This window comes from Lynx canadensis, chromosome X (genome assembly GCF_007474595.2).
Source record: "Lynx canadensis isolate LIC74 chromosome X, mLynCan4.pri.v2, whole genome shotgun sequence".
In the NCBI taxonomy this organism is placed as follows: Eukaryota; Metazoa; Chordata; class Mammalia; order Carnivora; family Felidae; genus Lynx; species Lynx canadensis.
Genome location: NC_044321.2, coordinates 79,342,658 through 79,362,953, shown reverse-complemented (window position 1 = coordinate 79,362,953; position 20,296 = coordinate 79,342,658).

Here is a 20,296-nt window from a genome sequence, read left to right as displayed (position 1 = left end):
TGTTCTCAGAAAAGAAATACAAATAACTGATAAATATATGAAAAGATGCTCAATTTGAAAGAAATGCAAATCCAAACAACTGTGTCTTACGTGTTTCAGCTAGAAGTTTGTCAAAATATAGAAATTTGATAATGTCGATTGGTTTGTGGGGAAATGGGCACTCCCACACTGTTGGGCCATATATTGTGATGCAAACTTTTTTCAGAGAGCAATTTGACAAAATCTATTAAATGATAAATACAACATCCCATAAATTCTTTGACCCAGCAATGCTTTTACTAGGAATTTAACCAGCCCATATACCTACACAGTTTCACAAAGCAATGTATATGTATTGTATATATGTATTATAAATACATTTTATATATGTAATGTATAAACATTGTATTATGTATTATATATACATTGTATATATGTTTTGTATATACATTGTATTTATATATATGTGTGTGTCTGTGTGTATATATATATATATACACATATATATATATGTATATCTAGTAAAGAATATCTATTGGGTATCTATTGCAGTACCTATAAAGGTTAAAAAAGCTGAAGAAACATCCAATGTCCATCAATAAGGAAAAAATTAAATACATCATGTTAAATTTATACGATATGGGGACGCCTGGGTGGCTTAGTCAGTTAAGCATCTGACTCCTGATTTCTTGATTTTTTTTTTTTTTAAAAAAGACACCTAAAAAACAAACTAAAAATGGTTTTTTTTTTTTATGAAATTTATTGACAAATTGGTTTCCATACAACACCCAGTGCTCATCCCAAAAGGTGCCCTCCTCAATACCCATCACCCACCCTCCCCTCCCTCCCACCCCCCATCAACCCTCAGTTTCTTCTCAGTTTTTAACAGTCTCTTATGCTTTGGCTCTCTCCCACTCTAACCTCTTTTTTTTTTTTTTCCTTCCCCTCCCCCATGGGTTTCTGTTAAATTTCTCAGGATCCACATAAGAGTGAAACCATGTGGTATCTGTCTTTCTCTGTATGGCTTATTTCACTTAGCATTACACTCTCCAGTTCCATCCACGTTGCTACAAAAGGCCATATTTCATTTTTTCTCATTGCCACATAGTACTCCATTGTGTATATATACCACAATTTCTTTATCCATTCATCAGTTGATGGACATTTAGGCTCTTTCCATAATTTGGCTATTGTTGAGAGTGCTGCTATGAACATTGGGGTACAAGTGCCCCTATGCATCAGTACTCCTGTATCCCTTGGGTAAATTCCTAGCAGTGCTATTGCTGGGTCATAGGGTAGGTCTATTTTTAATTTTCTGAGGAACCTCCACACTGCTTTCCAGAGCGGCTGCACCAATTTGCATTCCCACCAACAGTGCAAGAGGGTTCCCGTTTCTCCACATCCTCTCCAGCATCTATAGTCTCCTGATTTGTTCATTTTGGCCACTCTGACTGGCGTGAGGTGATACCTGAGTGTGGTTTTGATTTGTATTTCCCTGATAAGGAGCGACGCTGAGCATCTTTTCATGTGCCTGTTGGCCATCTGGATGTCTTCTTTAGAGAAGTGTCTATTCATGTTTTCTGCCCATTTCTTCACTGGGTTATTTGTTTTTCGGGTGTGGAGTTTGGTGAGCTCTTTATAGATTTTAGATACTAGCCCTTTGTCCGATATGTCATTTGCAAATATCTTTTCCCATTCCGTTGGTTGCCTTTTAGTTTTGTTGGTTGTTTCCTTTGCTGTGCAGAAGCTTTTTATCTTCATAAGGTCCCAGTAATTCACTTTTGCTTTTAATTCCCTTGCCTTTGGGGATGTGTCGAGTAAGAGATTGCTATGGCTGAGGTCAGAGAGGTCTTTTCCTGCTTTCTCCTCTAAGGTTTTGATGGTTTCCTGTCTCACATTTAGGTCCTTTATCCATTTTGAGTTTATTTTTGTAAATGGTGTGAGAAAGTGGTCTAGTTTCAACCTTCTGCATGTTGCTGTCCAGTTCTCCCAGCACCATTTGTTAAAGAGGCTGTCTTTTTTCCATTGGATGTTCTTTCCTGCTTTGTCAAAGATGAGTTGGCCGTACGTTTGTGGGTCTAGTTCTGGGGTTTCTATTCTATTCCATTGGTCTATGTGTCTGTTTTTGTGCCAATACCATGCTGTCTTGATGATGACAGCTTTGTAGTAGAGGCTAAAGTCTGGGATTGTGATGCCTCCTGCTTTGGTCTTCTTCTTCAAAATTCCTTTGGCTATTCGGGGCCTTTTGTGGTTCCATATGAATTTTAGGATTGCTTGTTCTAATTTCGAGAAGAATGCTGGTGCAATTTTGATTGGGATTGCATTGAATGTGTAGATAGCTTTGGGTAGTATTGACATTTTGACAATATTTATTTTTCCAATCCATGAGCAGGGAATGTCTTTCCATTTCTTTAAATCTTCTTCAATTACCTTCATAAGCTTTCTATAGTTTTCAGCATACAGATCCTTTACATCTTTGGTTAGATTTATTCCTAGGTATTTTATGCTTCTTGGTGCAATTGTGAATGGGATCAGTTTCTTTCTTTGTCTTTCTGTTGCTTCATTGTTAGTGTATAAGAATGCAACTGATTTCTGTACATTGATTTTGTATCCTGCAACTTTGCTGAATTCATGTATCAGTTCTAGCAGACTTTTGGTGGAGTCTATCGGATTTTCCATGTATAATATCATGTCATCTGCAAAAAGCGAAAGCTTGACTTCATCTTTGCCAATTTTGATACCTTTGATTTCCTTTTGTTGTCTGATTGCTGATGCTAGAACTTCCAGCACTATGTTAAACAACAGCGGTGAGAGTGGGCATCCCTGTCGTGTTCCTGATCTCAGGGAAAAAGCTCTCAGTTTTTCCCCGTTGAGGATGATGTTAGCTGTGGGCTTTTCATAAATGGCTTTTATGATCTTTGTGTATGTTCCTTCTATCCCAACTTTCTCAAGGGTTTTTATTAAGAAAGGGTGCTGGATTTTGTCAAAGGCCTTTTCTGCATCGATTGACAGGATCATATGGTTCTTCTCTTTTTTTTTTGTTAATGTGATGTATCACGTTGATTGATTTTCGAATGTTGAACCAGCCCTGCATCCCAGGAATGAATCCCACTTGATCATGGTGAATAATTCTTTTTATATGCTGTTGAATTCGATTTGCTAGTATCTTATTGAGAATTTTTGCATCCATATTCATCAGGGATATTGGCCTGTAGTTCTCTTTTTTTACTGGGTCTCTGTCTGGTTTAGGAATCAAAGTAATACTGGCTTCATAGAATGAGTCTGGAAGTTTTCCTTCCCTTTCTATTTCTTGGAATAGCTTGAGAAGGATAGGTATTATCTCTGCTTTAAACGTCTGGTAGAACTCCCCTGGGAAGCCATCTGGGAAGAGTCCTGGACTCTTATTTGTTGGGAGATTTTTGATAACTGATTCAATTTCTTCGCTGGTTATGGGTCTGTTCAAGCTTTCTATTTCCTCCTGATTGAGTTTTGGAAGAGTGTGGGTGTTCAGGAATTTGTCCATTTCTTCCAGGTTGTCCAATTTGTTGGCATATAATTTTTCATAGTATTCCCTGATAATTGTTTGTATCTCTGAGGGATTGGTTGTAATCATTCCATTTTCATTCACGATTTTATCTATTTGGGTCATCTCCCTTTTCTTTTTGAGAAGCCTGAACATCTTTTCATGTGCCTGTTGGCCATCTGGATGTCTTCTTTAGAGAAGTGTCTATTCATGTTTTCTGCCCATTTCTTCACTGGGTTATTTGTTTTTCGGGTGTGGAGTTTGGTGAGCTCTTTATAGATTTTAGATACTAGCCCTTTGTCCGATATGTCATTTGCAAATATCTTTTCCCATTCCGTTGGTTGCCTTTTAGTTTTGTTGGTTGTTTCCTTTGCTGTGCAGAAGCTTTTTATCTTCATAAGGTCCCAGTAATTCACTTTTGCTTTTAATTCCCTTGCCTTTGGGGATGTGTCGAGTAAGAGATTGCTACGGCTGAGGTCAGAGAGATCTTTTCCTGCTTTCTCCTCTAAGGTTTTGATGGTTTCCTGTCTCACATTTAGGTCCTTTATCCATTTTGAGTTTATTTTTGTAAATGGTGTGAGAAAGTGGTCTAGTTTCAACCTTCTGCATGTTGCTGTCCAGTTCTCCCAGCACCATTTGTTAAAGAGGCTGTCTTTTTTCCATTGGATGTTCTTTCCTGCTTTGTCAAAGATGAGTTGGCCATACGTTTGTGGGTCTAGTTCTGGGGTTTCTATTCTATTCCATTGGTCTGTGTGTCTGTTTTTGTGCCAATACCATGCTGTCTTGATGATGACAGCTTTGTAGTAGAGGCTAAAGTCTGGGATTGTGATGCCTCCTGCTTTGGTCTTCTTCTTCAAAATTCCTTTGGCTATTCGGGGCCTTTTGTGGTTCCATATGAATTTTAGGATTGCTTGTTCTAATTTCGAGAAGAATGCTGGTGCAATTTTGATTGGGATTGCATTGAATGTGTAGATAGCTTTGGGTAGTATTGACATTTTGACAATATTTATTTTTCCAATCCATGAGCAGGGAATGTCTTTCCATTTCTTTAAGTCTTCTTCAATTACCTTCATAAGCTTTCTATAGTTTTCAGCATACAGATCCTTTACATCTTTGGTTAGATTTATTCCTAGGTATTTTATGCTTCTTGGTGCAATTGTGAATGGGATCAGTTTCTTTCTTTGTCTTTCTGTTGCTTCATTGTTAGTGTATAAGAATGCAACTGATTTCTGGACATTGATTTTGTATCCTGCAACTTTGCTGAATTCATGTATCAGTTCTAGCAGACTTTTGGTGGAGTCTATCGGATTTTCCATGTATAATATCATGTCATCTGCAAAAAGCGAAAGCTTGACTTCATCTTTGCCAATTTTGATGCCTTTGATTTCCTTTTGTTGTCTGATTGCTGATGCTAGAACTTCCAGCACTATGTTAAACAACAGCGGTGAGAGTGGGTATCCCTGTCGTGTTCCTGATCTCAGGGAAAAAGCTCTCAGTTTTTCCCCGTTGAGGATGATGTTAGCTGTGGGCTTTTCATAAATGGCTTTTATGATCTTTAAGTATGTTCCTTCTATCCCGACTTTCTCAAGGGTTTTTATTAAGAAAGGGTGCTGGATTTTGTCAAAGGCCTTTTCTGCATCGATTGACAGGATCATATGGTTCTTCTCTTTTTTTTTGTTAATGTGATGTATCACGTTGATTGATTTGCGAATGTTGAACCAGCCCTGCATCCCAGGAATGAATCCCACTTGATCATGGTGAATAATTCTTTTTATATGCTGTTGAATTCGATTTGCTAGTATCTTATTGAGAATTTTTGCATCCATATTCATCAGGGATATTGGCCTGTAGTTCTCTTTTTTTACTGGGTCTCTGTCTGGTTTAGGAATCAAAGTAATACTGGCTTCATAGAATGAGTCTGGAAGTTTTCCTTCCCTTTCTATTTCTTGGAATAGCTTGAGAAGGATAGGTATTATCTCTGCTTTAAATGTCTGGTAGAACTCCCCTGGGAAGCCATCTGGTCCTGGACTCTTATTTGTTGGGAGATTTTTGATAACCGATTCAATTTCTTCGCTGGTTATGGGTCTGTTCAAGCTTTCTATTTCCTCCTGATTGAGTTTTGGAAGGGTGTGGGTATTCAGGAATGTGTCCATTTCTTCCAGGTTGTCCAATTTGTTGGCATATAATTTTTCATAGTATTTCCTGATAATTGTTTGTATCTCTGAGGGATTGGTTGTAATCATTCCATTTTCATTCATGATTTTATCTATTTGGGTCATCTCCCTTTTCTTTTTGAGAAGCCTGGCTAGAGGTTTGTCAATTTTGTTTATTTTTTCAAAAAACCAACTCTTGGTTTCGTTGATCTGCTCCACAGTTTTTTTAGATTCTATATTGTTTATTTCTGCTCTGATCTTTATTATTTCTCTTCTTCTGCTGGGTTTAGGCTGCCTTTGCTGTTCTGCTTCTATTTCCTTTAGGTGTGCTGTTAGATTTTGTATTTGGGATTTTTCTTGTTTCTTGAGATACTCCTGGATTGCAATGTATTTTCCTCTCAGGACTGCCTTCGCTGCGTCCCAAAGCGTTTGGATTGTTGTATTTTCATTTTCGTTTGTTTCCATATATTTTTTGATTTCTTCTCTAATTGCCTGGTTGACCCACTCATTCGTTAGTAGGGTGTTCTTTAACCTCCACGCTTTTGGAGGTTTTCCAGACTTTTTCCTGTGGTTGATTTCAAGCTTCATAGCATTGTGGTCTGAAAGTATGCATGGTATAATTTCAATTCTTGTATACTTATGAAGGGCTGTTTTGTGACCCAGTATATGATCTATCTTGGAGAATGTTCCATGTGCACTCGAGAAGAAAGTATATTCTGTTGCTTTGGGATGCAGAGTTCTAAATAGATCTGTCAAGTCCATCTGATCCAATGTCTCATTCAGGGCCCTTGTTTCTTTATTGACCGTGTGTCTAGATGATCTATCCATTTCTGTAAGTGGGGTGTTAAAGTCCCCAGCAATTACCACATTCTTATCAATAAGGTTGCTTCTGTTTATGAGTAATTGTTTTATATATTTGGGGGCTCCGGTATTCGGCGCATAGACATTTATAATTGTTAGCTCTTCCTGATGGATAGAGCCTGTAACTATTATATAATGTCCTTCTTCATCTCTTGTTACAGCCTTTAATTTAAAGTCTAGTTTGTCTGATATAAGTATGGCTACTCCAGCTTTCTTTTGGCTTCCAGTAGCATGATAAATAGTTCTCCATCCCCTCACTCTGAATCTAAAGGTGTCCTCAGGTCTAAAATGAGTCTCTTGTAGACAGCAAATAGATGGGTCTTGTTTTTTTATCCATTCTGATACCCTATGTCTTTTGGTTGGTGCATTTAATCCGTTTACATTCAGTGTTATTATAGAAAGATACGGGTTTAGAGTCATTGTGATGTCTGTATGTTTTATGCTTGTAGTGATGTCTCTGGTACTTTGTCTCACAGGGTCCCCCTTAGGATCTCTTGTAGGGCTGGTTTAGTGGTGACAAATTCCTTCAGTTTTTGTTTGTTTGGGAAGACCTTTATCTCTCCTTCTATTCTAAATGACAGACTTGCTGGATAAAGGATTCTCGGCTGCATATTTTTTCTGTCTAGCACACTGAAAATCTCGTGCCAAGTCTTTCTGGCCTGCCAAGTTTCAAAAGAGAGATCAGTCAGGAGTCTTATAGGTCTCCCTTTATATGTGAGGGCACGTTTACCCCTTGCTGCTTTCAGAATTTTCTCTTTATCCTTGTATTTTGCCAGTTTCACTATGATATGTCGTGCAGAAGATCGATTCAAGTTACGTCTGAAGGGGGTTCTCTGTGCCTCTTGGATTTCAATGCCTTTTTCCTTCCCCAGTTCAGGGAAGTTCTCAGCTATTATTTCTTCAAGTACCCCTTCAGCACCTTTCCCTCTCTCTTCCTCCTCTGGGATACCAATTATGCGTATATTATTTCTTTTTAGTGTATCACTTAGTTCTCTAATTTTCCCCTCATACTCCTGGATTTTTTTCTCTCTCTTTTTCTCAGCTTCCTCTTTTTCCATAACTTTATCTTCTAGTTCACCTATTCTCTCCTCTGCCTCTTCCATCCGAGCTGTGGTGGTTTGCATTTTGTTTTGCATTTCCTTTAAAGCGTTTTTCAGCTCCTCGTGACTGTTCCTTAGTCCCTTGATCTCTGTAGCAAGAGATTCTCTGCTGTCCTGTATACTGTTTTCCAGCCCAGCGATTAATTTTATGACTATTATTCTAAATTCACTTTCTGTTATATTATTTAAATCCTTTTTGATCAGCTCATTAGCTGTTGTTATTTCCTGGAGATTCTTCTGAGGGGAATTCTTCCGTTTGGTCATTTTGGATAGTCCCTGGAGTGGTGAGGACCTGCAGGGCACTTCCCCTGTGCTGTGGTGTATAACTGGAGTTGGTGGGCGGGGCCGCAGTCCGTCCTGATGTCTGCCCCCAGCCTACCACTGGGGCCACAGTCAGACTGGTGTGTGCCTTCTCTTCCCCTCTCCTAGGGGCGGGATTCACTGTGGGGTGGCGTGGCCCGTCTGGGCTACTTGCACACTGCCAGGCTTGTGATGCTGGGGATCTGGCGTATTAGCTGGGGTGGGAAGGCAAGGTGCACGGCGGCAGGGGGGGCAGGCTTAGCTCGCTTCTCCTTAGGTGATCCACTTCAGGAGGGGCCCTGTGGCAGCCGGAGGGAGTCAGATCCGCTGCCGGAGGTTTGGCTCCGCAGAAGCACAGAGTTGGGTGTTTGCGCTGAGCGAGCAATTTCCCTGGCCGGAACCGGTTCCCTTTGGGATTTTGGCTGGGGGATGGGCGGGGGAGATGGCGCTGGCGAGCGCCTTTGTTCCCCGCCAAACTGAGCTCTGTCGTCCGGGGGCTCCGCAGCTCACCCTCCCTTTGTCCTCCAGCCTTCCCGCTTTCCGAGCAGAGCTGTTAACTTATGACCTCCCAGACGCTAAGTCGCGCTTGCTGTCGGAACACAGTCCGTCAGGCCCCTCCGCTTTTGCAAGCCGGACTCAGGGGCTCTGCTTGGCTGGCGAGCCGCCCCTCCGCCCCGGCTCCCTCCCGCCAGTCCGTGGAGCGCGCACCGCCTCGCCGCCCTTCCTACCCTCTTCCGTGGGCCTCTCGTCTGCACTTGGGTCTGGTGACTCCGTTCTGCTGTTTTATTATTTTTAATTGCTACATACCATTCCACAGCTTGGCTACACTATTGTGTATCTAATTTCATTCCCCCACACTAATTAATGAACATAAAATTGTTCTGGGTCTGGGGCTAATAAAAACAAGGCTACAATGATCAATCTGGTACATACACCTTTGCCCACAAGTGGAAGAATTTCTTCAGGATATTCTCATATAAATAGAATTGCTAAGTTAAGTTATACATTCAATGCTGCCCAATGAAGGATATGAGATTTTATATATTTAATGGGTATGCCACCAAACCGCTCTCCAAAGACACCAGGTAATTTATACCCTTGTCAAGCACATGACAGGACCCTTTCCCCCATGCTCTCATGCACACTGTAAATTAGCAATTAGTACCAATATAAGAGGCAAAAAAAAAGGTATGAGGTTGTCCTTTTAATTCACATTTTCCTAAATATCTGTAAGCTTGAGCATCATTGCATATGCTTATTGGTCATTTGCATTTCTTCTCCAAAATATCCTTTGAGTATTTTTTCATTTAGTATTTTTCTCACTGATTTGTATTTCCTTGTGCATACCTATACATTAGTTGTTTTTCTGTTATATAAGTTGGACATATATTCTACCAATCTGTCGCTGACATCTTAATTTTATGGTATTTTTTTATATCAGAATTTTTATATTTTGATGTAGTCAAATATATTAAATTTTTCCTGTGGCTTCTGGGGTATGTAATCCATGTATATTTGAATACATACACACACAAATACATATATGCATATATATCATATACATGTGTTTATATGTACATGTATGATATGTATGTGTCCACATATATTAAAATGTATGGCCAAATCCCAGTACCATTCATATAATAGTCCATTACTCCTCAACCAATTTAAAATGACTAGTGGTAAATTCTCATTTCTACTCAGATATGTTTCATGAATTGACTTTTCTGTTCCACTGAGATATATATATATATAATATACATATTTAATATATGTATATATACATATACATATATAATATCACACACACACATATATATATAACTGCCTCAATAGCACATTTTGAATTGGTATAGCTTTGCAGCAAGTTTAGGTGTCTGGGAGGACAAAGCGTTCATTGCTCTGTTTTTTCAAACTGTGTTTGGATATGCTTGGACATTTCAAGTTCCAAGTTTCATTTTTTTAAAAACCCTGTTGGGCTTCTATTACAATTGCATTGGATTTGCAGATTAACTTGGGGAATAATTAAAAGCATAATAATAAATTATTTTCATCCAGGGCCATGTAGTATTCTTTAAATTTATTTATAGCTTTTGTGCCCTTTAGTAAAATTGTATAGTTTTCTTCATGTAGATTGTACATATCTCTTGTTTGCTGTATTCTCACATATTTCATAGTTTTTGTTAACATTATGAAAGGTAGCTTTATGCACATGATATTCTTTTTTGCTTTTTAGGAAAATATTTTCAGTTTTTATAAAAATTATGCATGCTAACTATAAGCGATGCAATGCAGTAAAGTACAAAGAAGAAAGGTAAACGATCACTCAGATTCCAACACTGTGAAATAACCATCAAACTTTCAAAGAACAATCAAATGTCCTGGAACATGATATGTTCTTTAGATCTGAACATTTCATCCTTAAGGAATATATTATTAATATCTCCTTATTTCCTTTAATTTATTCTGTCTTTCTCATCTCTAGACATGTGATTATCTTCATTTGTCCGCAATTCAATTTTTAGCCATGTCTTTCCATTTCAGCTGTTTATAATTTATTACTTCTATGATAATGTTATTTGGGCCTAACTTGTTCCTTAGTTTGCAATCTTCCTTTTTATCTAATTCTGCAGTCTTATCATCTCATCTTTGAGCTCTTGGGCTTTTTTTTTTATTATTAAACCTATATTCTTCGTAAGTTCTTCCATAGGTTTTTTTTTTTAATTTTTTTTCTTAATGTTTTTATTTTTGAGACAGAGAGAGACAGAGCATGAGCAGGGGAGGGGCAGAGAGAGAGGGAGACACATAATCCGAAGCAGGCTCCAGGCTCTGAGCCATCAGCACAGAGCCGGATGTGGGGCTCAAACTCACAGACTGTGAGATCATGACCTGAGCCGAAGTCGGACACTCAACCGACTGAGCCACCCAGGCGCCCCTTTCCATAGTTTAAAATAGACATTTCCTTCTGTACTTTGAGGTATGTCTTTTCACATTTACATTCTTTGCCTTTCATATGCCATATTTTATATAGCTCCTGAGGGGCAAGGTTAAGGACCTGGCTGCACACCCCCACTGGGCTTAGCTCTGCACTCTTCTCTTTCTTTACTTGCCTGTGACTTTTTGAAGATTGTGCAATTGGGATGTGCCCCTTTCTTTGCCGATGACTCCGACTTCACCCCTGCTGTTTTTTCATTCCTTTTGGTTTGCATTTTTTCAAGTATGGGGACAGATTCCGTAAGGCAGCGTCTTTCCTCTATTTTAACACTGAAGCTTCTTCTAATCTAATGTTCTAGTTGGTCATTACTGATGCAAGATGAGGCTACAGTTTTTGTATGTTGCTCTTATATCAGGCCACCCTAGTGAATATTATTAGTTCCAAAAGTTTGTCAGTTGATTCTCTCTGATTTTTTAAAAAGACAACTAAATTGTCTGTAAATGACAATTTGGTATTTTTCCTTTCTAATATTTTGTACTGCTCTTTTCTTCTTTTTAGTTTATGGACAGAACAAGAACTTCAGAAAAGTGTTCAAAAATAGTGTTGAATTCTGAACTTCAGAATAGTCAGAGTCTAGCTACTGACTATAATAGGAATGCTTAGTCTTTTATCACTAAATACAATGTTTCTGTACATCTCTGGCACAAACCTTTTGCAAATTAAAGAAACCTCCTCTATTCCTAGAATGCTAAAAGTTGTTATCAGGAATGGAGGTTTAATTTCAACAGATGATCTTCTGTACCTATTGGGATAATCATATTTTAATATTTTAATATAATTTTACTATTTAATATTATTTTACATGATTTTTTACATATTATTTTACCACAGTGGTTTACAACAAAACTGTTCAAATAATAAATTGCACTTGAATTCTTACAATAAATCTCACATGGTAGCAACTGTTTTTAAAATACTGTTAATATTTGATTTTATATTTTTTGTACATGTTTGTTGATGAGATCAGTTTACAATTTTGTTTTTGTGCACCATCCTTTTCCAGTTTGGGTACTAAGATTATACTAGCCTTGTAAAATGAACTGGAAAGTTGTCTATGTTCTGGAAATAATTTATATAACAAGAAAATTTTCTACTCCTTGAAAGTTGGAAAAACTTTGCTAGAAAACATTCTGAGGATAATTGTATTTTTTTCTTTTTGTATGTTTTTAAAGTAGTAGATCTTAAATTACTTTTTGACATCTATTTATTTATATTTATATGTATATTTATATATATACGATAAAATACTACTCAGCAATAACAAGTAATAAGATCATGATAAATGCAACAACATGGATAAATCTCAAAAGCGGTATGCTGAATGAAAGAAGTCAGACACAAAGGAATACTGTAGGATTCTATTTATTTTTTTTTATATATATGAAATTTATTGACAAATTGGTTTCCATACAACACCCAGTGTTCATCCCAAAAGGTGCCCTCCTCAATACCCATCACCCACCCTCCCCTCCCTCCCACCCCCCATCAACCCTCAGTTTCTTCTCAGTTTTTAACAGTCTCTTATGCTTTGGCTCTCTCCCACTCTAACCTCTTTTTTTTTTTTCTTCCCCTCCCCCATGGGTTCCTGCTAAGTTTCTCAGGATCCACGTAAGAGTGAAACCATATGGTATCTGTCTTTCTCTGTATGGCTTATTTCACTTAGCATTACACTCTCCAGTTCCATCCACGTTGCTACAAAAGGCCATATTTCATTTTTTCTCATTGCCACATAGTATTCCATTGTGTATATATACCACAATTTCTTTATGTAGGATTCTATTTAAATGAAACCCAAGAACAAACAAAAACTATCTGTGATGATAAAAACCAGCAAGTGGTTGTCTGGAGAATAGAGGGAAATAACTGGAAAAATATATAAGGGACCTTTCTGGAATGATGGAAATGTTCTATATCTTATTTTGTGTGGTGTTTACATGGTTATATGCATTGCTAAAGCTCTTCAAACTAAACATTTAAGATATGTGTGATATATTGCATGTAAATTATTATCTCAATACATCCCAATTTCATCCCCAGAAAGAGTTGCTTCATTAGTTTGGGTAAACTAAACTTTTTTCTGTGAATTTCATACACACGTATGTACCTATAGAAATATTGTTAGGGGACATCATATTGTACATATGTTTCACAAATTGATAGTTTTTACTCATCAACATTCCTTGGAGCTCTTTCCATGTCAGTAAATGTGGATCTTTTTAACTCTTGTATTGCATAGTGTGGTTATAGTTTGGTTTATTTAGCCATTGTCTTACTAATAGACATTTAGGTTTTCTTTAATTTTTTAATTTTGTTTTCATAACAAACAAGTTACAAAAATTATCTTTGAAAATTTTGCCAATCAGAAAACTGAGAAGTGGTATACCATTGTTGTAGATTACATTTTGCTATTAAGTAGTGATATTGTACATCTATTCACATGTTTGTTAGTCATTTGTAGCTCCACAAATTGCTTGCTCACATCTTTTTCATATTTTTCTGTTGCATTATTTTTATCTTGTTTTTTCAGAAGACCTGCACTTAGTGCAGATAGCACTTGTTTCTATGTTTTGTATGTTGGAAATGTTTTTTTCTAGTATACAGCTTCTTTTGATATTATTAGTATATAGCTTCTTTTGATATTATGTTGTCTTTCCACATACTGAAATTTCTCAATTTTGATGTAATCAAATTCATGTTTTAATTTATAGATTTTTTCTTCCCCAACTGAAACCCATAAAAATACTCTCACATATTTTTATGATACTATTATAAGTTTTAAAAATCAACTTAGAGGGGCGCCTGGGTGGCGCAGTCGGTTAAGCGTCCGACTTCAGCCAGGTCACGATCTCGCGGTCCGTGAGTTCGAGCCCCGCGTCAGGCTCTGGGCTGATGGTTCGGAGCCTGGAGCCTGTTTCCGATTCTGTGTCTCCCTCTCTCTCTGCCCCTCCCCCGTTCATGCTCTGTCTCTCTCTGTCCCAAAAATAAATAAACGTTGAAAAAAAAATAAAATAAAATAAAAATCAACTTAGAATGTAATAAGAGACATGAGATAGTCTCTGATGTCATTTTTTCCAAATAGATATCCATCTTCCCAAAAGCATGTATTGAAGAGTTTATCCTTTCTCCCACTAATTTTTTTATTGAAGTATAGTTTAAACACAGTGCTACATTAGTTCCACATGTACAACATAGTGATCCATCAAGTAAATATGTTATGCTATGCTCAACACAAGTGTAGCTACCAACTGTCACCATACAATGGTATTACAATATCAATGACTATGTTCTATGTTCCCTATGCTCTACCTTTCATCCCCGTGACTTATTTATTCCATAACTGGAAGCCTATATATTCTGCACCTTTCAACCACCCCCTCCAATCTGGCAACCGTCATTTTATTCTATTTATGGATGGTTTCTGCTTTGTATTTGTTTATTCATTCTTTTAAAATTTTTATTTATTTATTTTGACAGAAAGAGAGAGAAAGAGAGAGAGAGAGACAGAGAAAGAATGTGCCAGTGGGGGAGGGACAAAGAGACTGGGAGAGAGAGAATCCCAAACAGGCTCCGTGCTGTCAGCACGGAGGCCCAAGAAGGCTCAATCCCATGAGCCATGCATAAGATCATGACCCGAACCGAAATCAAGATTCAGATACCTAACCGACTGAGCCAACCAGATGCCCCTCATTTGTTTAGTTTTTTCGATTCCACATATAAGTGAAATCATATGGTATTTGTCATCTCCCACTGATTTGAAGTACAAACTTTACCATATATTTAATTCCCATATATATTTGGATCTATATGAAAATGTATAGGTTAGTATTATTTAATTAATTTAAAAATTTAGCACTATGTACTCAAACCAATTCTTTTCTTCAGTTTGTTTAGAGCAAAAGCAAGGGAGGGGAGAGAAAGGGAGAGAGAGAATCCCAAGTTTCTGTGTGGGCAGAGCCCCAAGCCGGTTGATCCCATGAACCGCCTGTGAGATCATGACCTGAACCGAAATGAAGAGTGAGACACTTCACCAACTGAGCTACCAAGATGCCCCACTAATACTTTTTTGTTTTGTTTTGTTTTGTTTGTTTAATTTTATTTTTTTTAATTTACATCCAAATTAGTTAGCATATAGTGCAACAATGATTTCAGGAGTAGATTCCTTAATACCCCTTACCCATTTAGCCCATCCCCCCTCCCACAACCCCTCCAGTAACCCTCGGTTTGTTCTCCATGTTTATGATTAGAGTACAGGGTTCTACATTTGTTGATTATGTTAATATTATTAATTTTGCTATTCAAATATGTATTCTTACTGGGTTTTTTGTCTTTATTATAATTTTATCAATACGGAGAGAGACCTGCTAAAAATCTCCCATTATTTTTACTATGAAATATTATTCCACAATATGAACAAACTGTAACTGCATGCAACCAAATGGATAAATCTCACAAATGCAATATTGAATGAAAGAAGGCAGATACAAAATAGCACAGAGTGGATGATTCTATTTAGATAAAATTCAAAAACAGGCAAAAGTAATATATGTTTCTAGAAGTCTGAATAATGGTTATTCTTGCTAGGGGGAGAGAGTTTTGTTACTGGATGGGGACATCAGTAGAGCTTCTAGGGTGCTGATAATGTTCTCTTTCTTGATCTGGGTTCTGGCCACACAAATATGTCCATTTTGTGAAAATTTATCAAGGTGTACATTTATGGTTTCTGCACTTTCTGTTATATTTTCATAGGCTTACTCTAAAAGCGAATTCAATCTCACTAATGATCAAAAATCTTCAACATCAAATGACAATGAAATATTGTATTTTCTTACCAGAAATATGATTCTTAATATTTGTGTAGAAGTAGATAAATGGATAGTGGCTTTGTATTGAAGGCAGATCTTTTTTTAGGCACCATGTAGTTATTTTTTTAATCCAGTCTGACAAGTTTTGTCTTTTAATTGGAATGTTTAGGCTGTTCATCCATGATGTAATTATTGGAATATTTGGGCTTAAATCTACCATTTTACTAACTTGTTTTCTATTTGCTCTGCCTATGCTGTATTGCTTTTTCTCTTTTCTCTTTCCCTCTTTTGGATTGCTTGACTTTTTTAGAAGTCCATTTTCCTCTGTCTGGTATAGAGCAGTCCTAAATAAGTTTTAGATCCCTTGGCTGTATTCCTCAGTCCCCTCTGTGATTCCAAAGCCTGTGCTTTTTCCTCCATACATCACTGCCTTGGAAACCAAATGATGTTGGTTCTATACTTTGCCCTTTAGCACAAGGAAAGGATTTTTATCTCCCTTTCTCATCTCAAGAGAAGTTGATCAACTAGTACCCATATGTACGTGTCATCTCATGATATATGTGCACCATTCCAATCAGCTGTAACACAGCCAAATCCTGATCCCTATAAGTTCATCATCCAAAAAGGGAAGCAATGTGGTAAAATTGCAAAAATATGCATATCAAAGACAAGGTAAGAACCCAGTCTGGATGTAACCTAGATATGTTTTTATCCTATCTTCATTTATAGGCACAATTTGATATTCTTGACTCTACCACTAGATGTCAGCAAATTCTAGAAAAGGATGGGCTGTTTGTGTTGTGGGATTGTGGGTGTTTATCCCTCTTCTCTTTTTGTCTTGTACGTCCCAAATGTTTACAAAGAACATGTATCACTTAAATTCTAGGAAAAATAAAATTACTATCACCCATAGCAGACACTTAATAGTGGTGAGCACCATACCTATTCTTGTTATAGAGCAAAATAATATAGTTCATTATCACTACTAAGCTATCACTGGATCCTTCTGTAACCCCAATATCTTTTCCAAACACAAGGCTGGTTCTCACCTTCTTTGGGACTCAAGTTTCTACACCTTTAATATGTGGATAACAGTCCTCCCTCAAAGGGTTGATCTGAGTATGTAATGCCACCATTTGTGTGCAAGGGCCAAACTCTGTGCAAATTACTCCCCACCCAAAGAAGCACACACAGAAAACACAGGAGTCCCTTGAGGAAACAGCCCATGGTTCAGGCTGCTCAGACCACATAACATTTGATAGACAAGGCTGGATATGTAGTCTGGATCTACCGGGTAAGGAATATCAGCAGGGGAAAGGAGTTTGCAATTCTCTTGGTGGATTGCTTCTAAGGGTCTTTCTGTAGGAATTATAGAGTCAGTTTTAAAGAAACTGTTCTGGGACCGCCTGGGTGGTTCAGTTGGTTAAGCACCCGACTTTGGCTCAGGTCATGATCTCACGGTTCGTGGGTTTGAGCCCCACATCGGACTCTGTGCTGACAGCTCGGAGCGTGGAGCCTGCTTTGGGTGCTGTGTCTCCATCTCTCTCTCTCTCTGCTCCTCCCCCACTCATCATCTGTCTCTCTGTGTCTCTGAAAAGTGAATAAATGTTTAAAAAAATTTTTAAAAAGAAACTGTTCTTGGCATCTATGCATAATGACCTGGAAAGAGGCAGGTACAAGATTTGGGAAGCCATCACAGGGGGTTGGTATTTGGAGCTTAAGCCACCTGCTTTTTTCCCAGAGGGCCCTCTCTACAATGTGGAAAGGTTAGCAAACCTTGATGAAGAGAGAGAGAGAGAGAGAGAGAAGGGGGAGGGAAAGGAAAGAGAGGAGAGAGAGATATCAAAGAATAAAGAATATATGAAAGTGAATGGATAGCCTTTTTAAGTCTTTGTATATGAAAAAACATTTTCAAGCACAATCTGTACCATCCTATATATACTATTTAATATTTAATAAAAGGCTTTAAAAATAACATTTTGTTTCTTTAAAAATGCCTTTTTATAACAGAGTAATATTCCTGTGTGTGTGTGTGTGTACACTACATCTTGGAGGAATGGGTGAAATAGATGAAGATGATTAAGGGTACAAATTTGTAGTTATAAAATAAATAAGTCATGGGGATGAAAGTACAGCACAGGGAATATAGTCAATAATATTGTAATATAGCTGTATGTTGACAAATAGTAACTACATTTATCATGGTGAGCGTGCATAATATATAGAATTGTGGAATCACTAGGTTGTATATTTAGAACTAATATAACATTGTATGTCAATTATACTTCAATAAAAAAATTAATGTAGCTTCATCTAAAAATAGAAAAAAATGGAGACGGATGCCCCCTGGTGATCAGAATCAGAATTGCAGTACTAAAAGATTCAGGACAAGAGGCTTTTCAAGGAAAGGAAAAAATAAAGGGAGGGACTCGCATGTGGCCTTGTCCAGGTCTTCCTAGAATTTACCGTCCACTGGTAGCAATCTCTCTGAATGTAGGACCTTCTGTGGTCTCTAATCTCTAAAATTAGACATTTGTCTCCTCCCTGAGTTGAAGAGAAAGCTGCATATATGAGTGTATTATTACTTGGAGTGAAGAAGTTTGAAACATAGAAACACATTCACAGATACAGTGTCAAATCAGTTAGTTTAATCTGTTATTTTCTCAACAAACCAGTATATTGTGAACACATTCCCAAAACATATGTGTACATAAATTTTGTCAGTTGGGTTACATATTTTTACTCTTTATAATTTTTATATTAATAAATTTTCCTGACTACAAATTTTAAGCATGACAAAAATATATATGTGTAAATTAAATTATCTTGAACATCTCTTTTGCCTAACCCTCAGTCCCTGACCCAAAGATATGCACTGAAAATAAACAGGTGAATGTTCTCCAGGTGTGTTTCTCTGTATATAGTTTATTAATGTAGTTACATATAAGCAAAAATTCATAAAATATCCTGAAGTACACCTGTTCTTCAAAATTGTAATCATGTTATACATATTCTTCTGCAATTTTCCTATTTCACTTAATATGAAAATCTCTGATTTTCACTAATATTTCATTAACTAGTGTTTATTGTGCACAATATTGCCCTTTAGGTGAATATTCTGTCGATATCATCAACCTACCTATCTGCCTAATATACCACATATGTGAACTCCATAGAGTGTGCAAATATTATTTCTGTTTTTTATATAACTTTTACATTTTTCCTGCCATACACAGTGTTTTAAATTTTGAATATTATTAATTAAAATTATACAGTTTTGTAAATCTAAAATTATTACAAAATAAAGTTTATGTTAAAAATAAATAATAAGGGGTGCCTGGGTGGCTCAGCCAGTTGAGCATCCGACTCTTGGTTTCAGCTCAGGTCATGATCTCATGGTTTGTGGGTATGAACCCCACATCGGGCTCTGTGCTGATGGTGTGGAGCCTGCTTGGGATTCAGTCTCTTTCTCCCTCTCTGTGCTCCTCTTCCACTCGTGCTTTCTCTCTCTGTCAAAATAAATAAATAAACTTAAAAAAATAAATCATCACATCCATTAGGATGGATATTGTTTTTTAAAAAATAGAAAATAACAAATGTTGGTGAGGATGTGGAAAGCAGGGACTCAAACAGATATTTCTGCACCAATGTTCATAACAGTATTATTCACACTGACAAGACTATCTCCTGGACCAAACTTTAGTCATGCATCTCTGAACCCCCTTCCCAACCTTTGGACTTCCATGTTCATTTTTGCATAGCCTAATTTTAGCAAAAAATCTTGCTAACTCAATTCAGCACAAATCCCTACAATCAATGCATCACCCCAAGCCTGCCTTCAGCAAGGATTCTAGTTGTGTCAATTTAAACAGAATCCCTACCATAATCCTGAGGTTTCCTCTTCTATTTTCCACCCTGACCTCTACCCTGCTCCTTGGCTATAAATCTCCAAGGAAGATTTATAACCGCATTCACAATTGAGCCCCATTCTATACTGAGGTCTCTTTCTATCATCACAATCATTCCTGAATAAAATCTGTTTTATTCTGTTACCACTTTATCTGTTACCACTTTAACTACTATACAGCCGTTTTTCTTTAACAACAATAGCCAAAAGATAGAAATGATCCAAATGCCCATTGATGGATACATGTATAAACAAAATGTGGCACATTCGTACAACGAAACATAAAATTCTGATACATGCTACAATATGGATGAACCTTGAAAACATTATCCCAAGTGAAAGAAGCCAGAGACAAAAAGATAAATACCATATAATTCCACTTATGAGGTACCTCAAATAGTGAAATTCATAGAGATAGCAAGCTTAATGGTGGTTTCCAGGGGCTGAGAGGAGGGAAGAATAGGAAATTGCTATATAGAGGATATGGAGCAAGATGAAACAAGTTCTGGAGATGGATGGTGGTGATGGCTCTACAGCAAAATAGATGTATTTAATGCCACTGAACCATATACAGAAAAAAAAAGATTCAAATGGTAAATTTATGTAATGTCTATTTTATAAATACATACATATATAAGTACATATTACAGTCCATTTAACAGAAACTGAACAATAC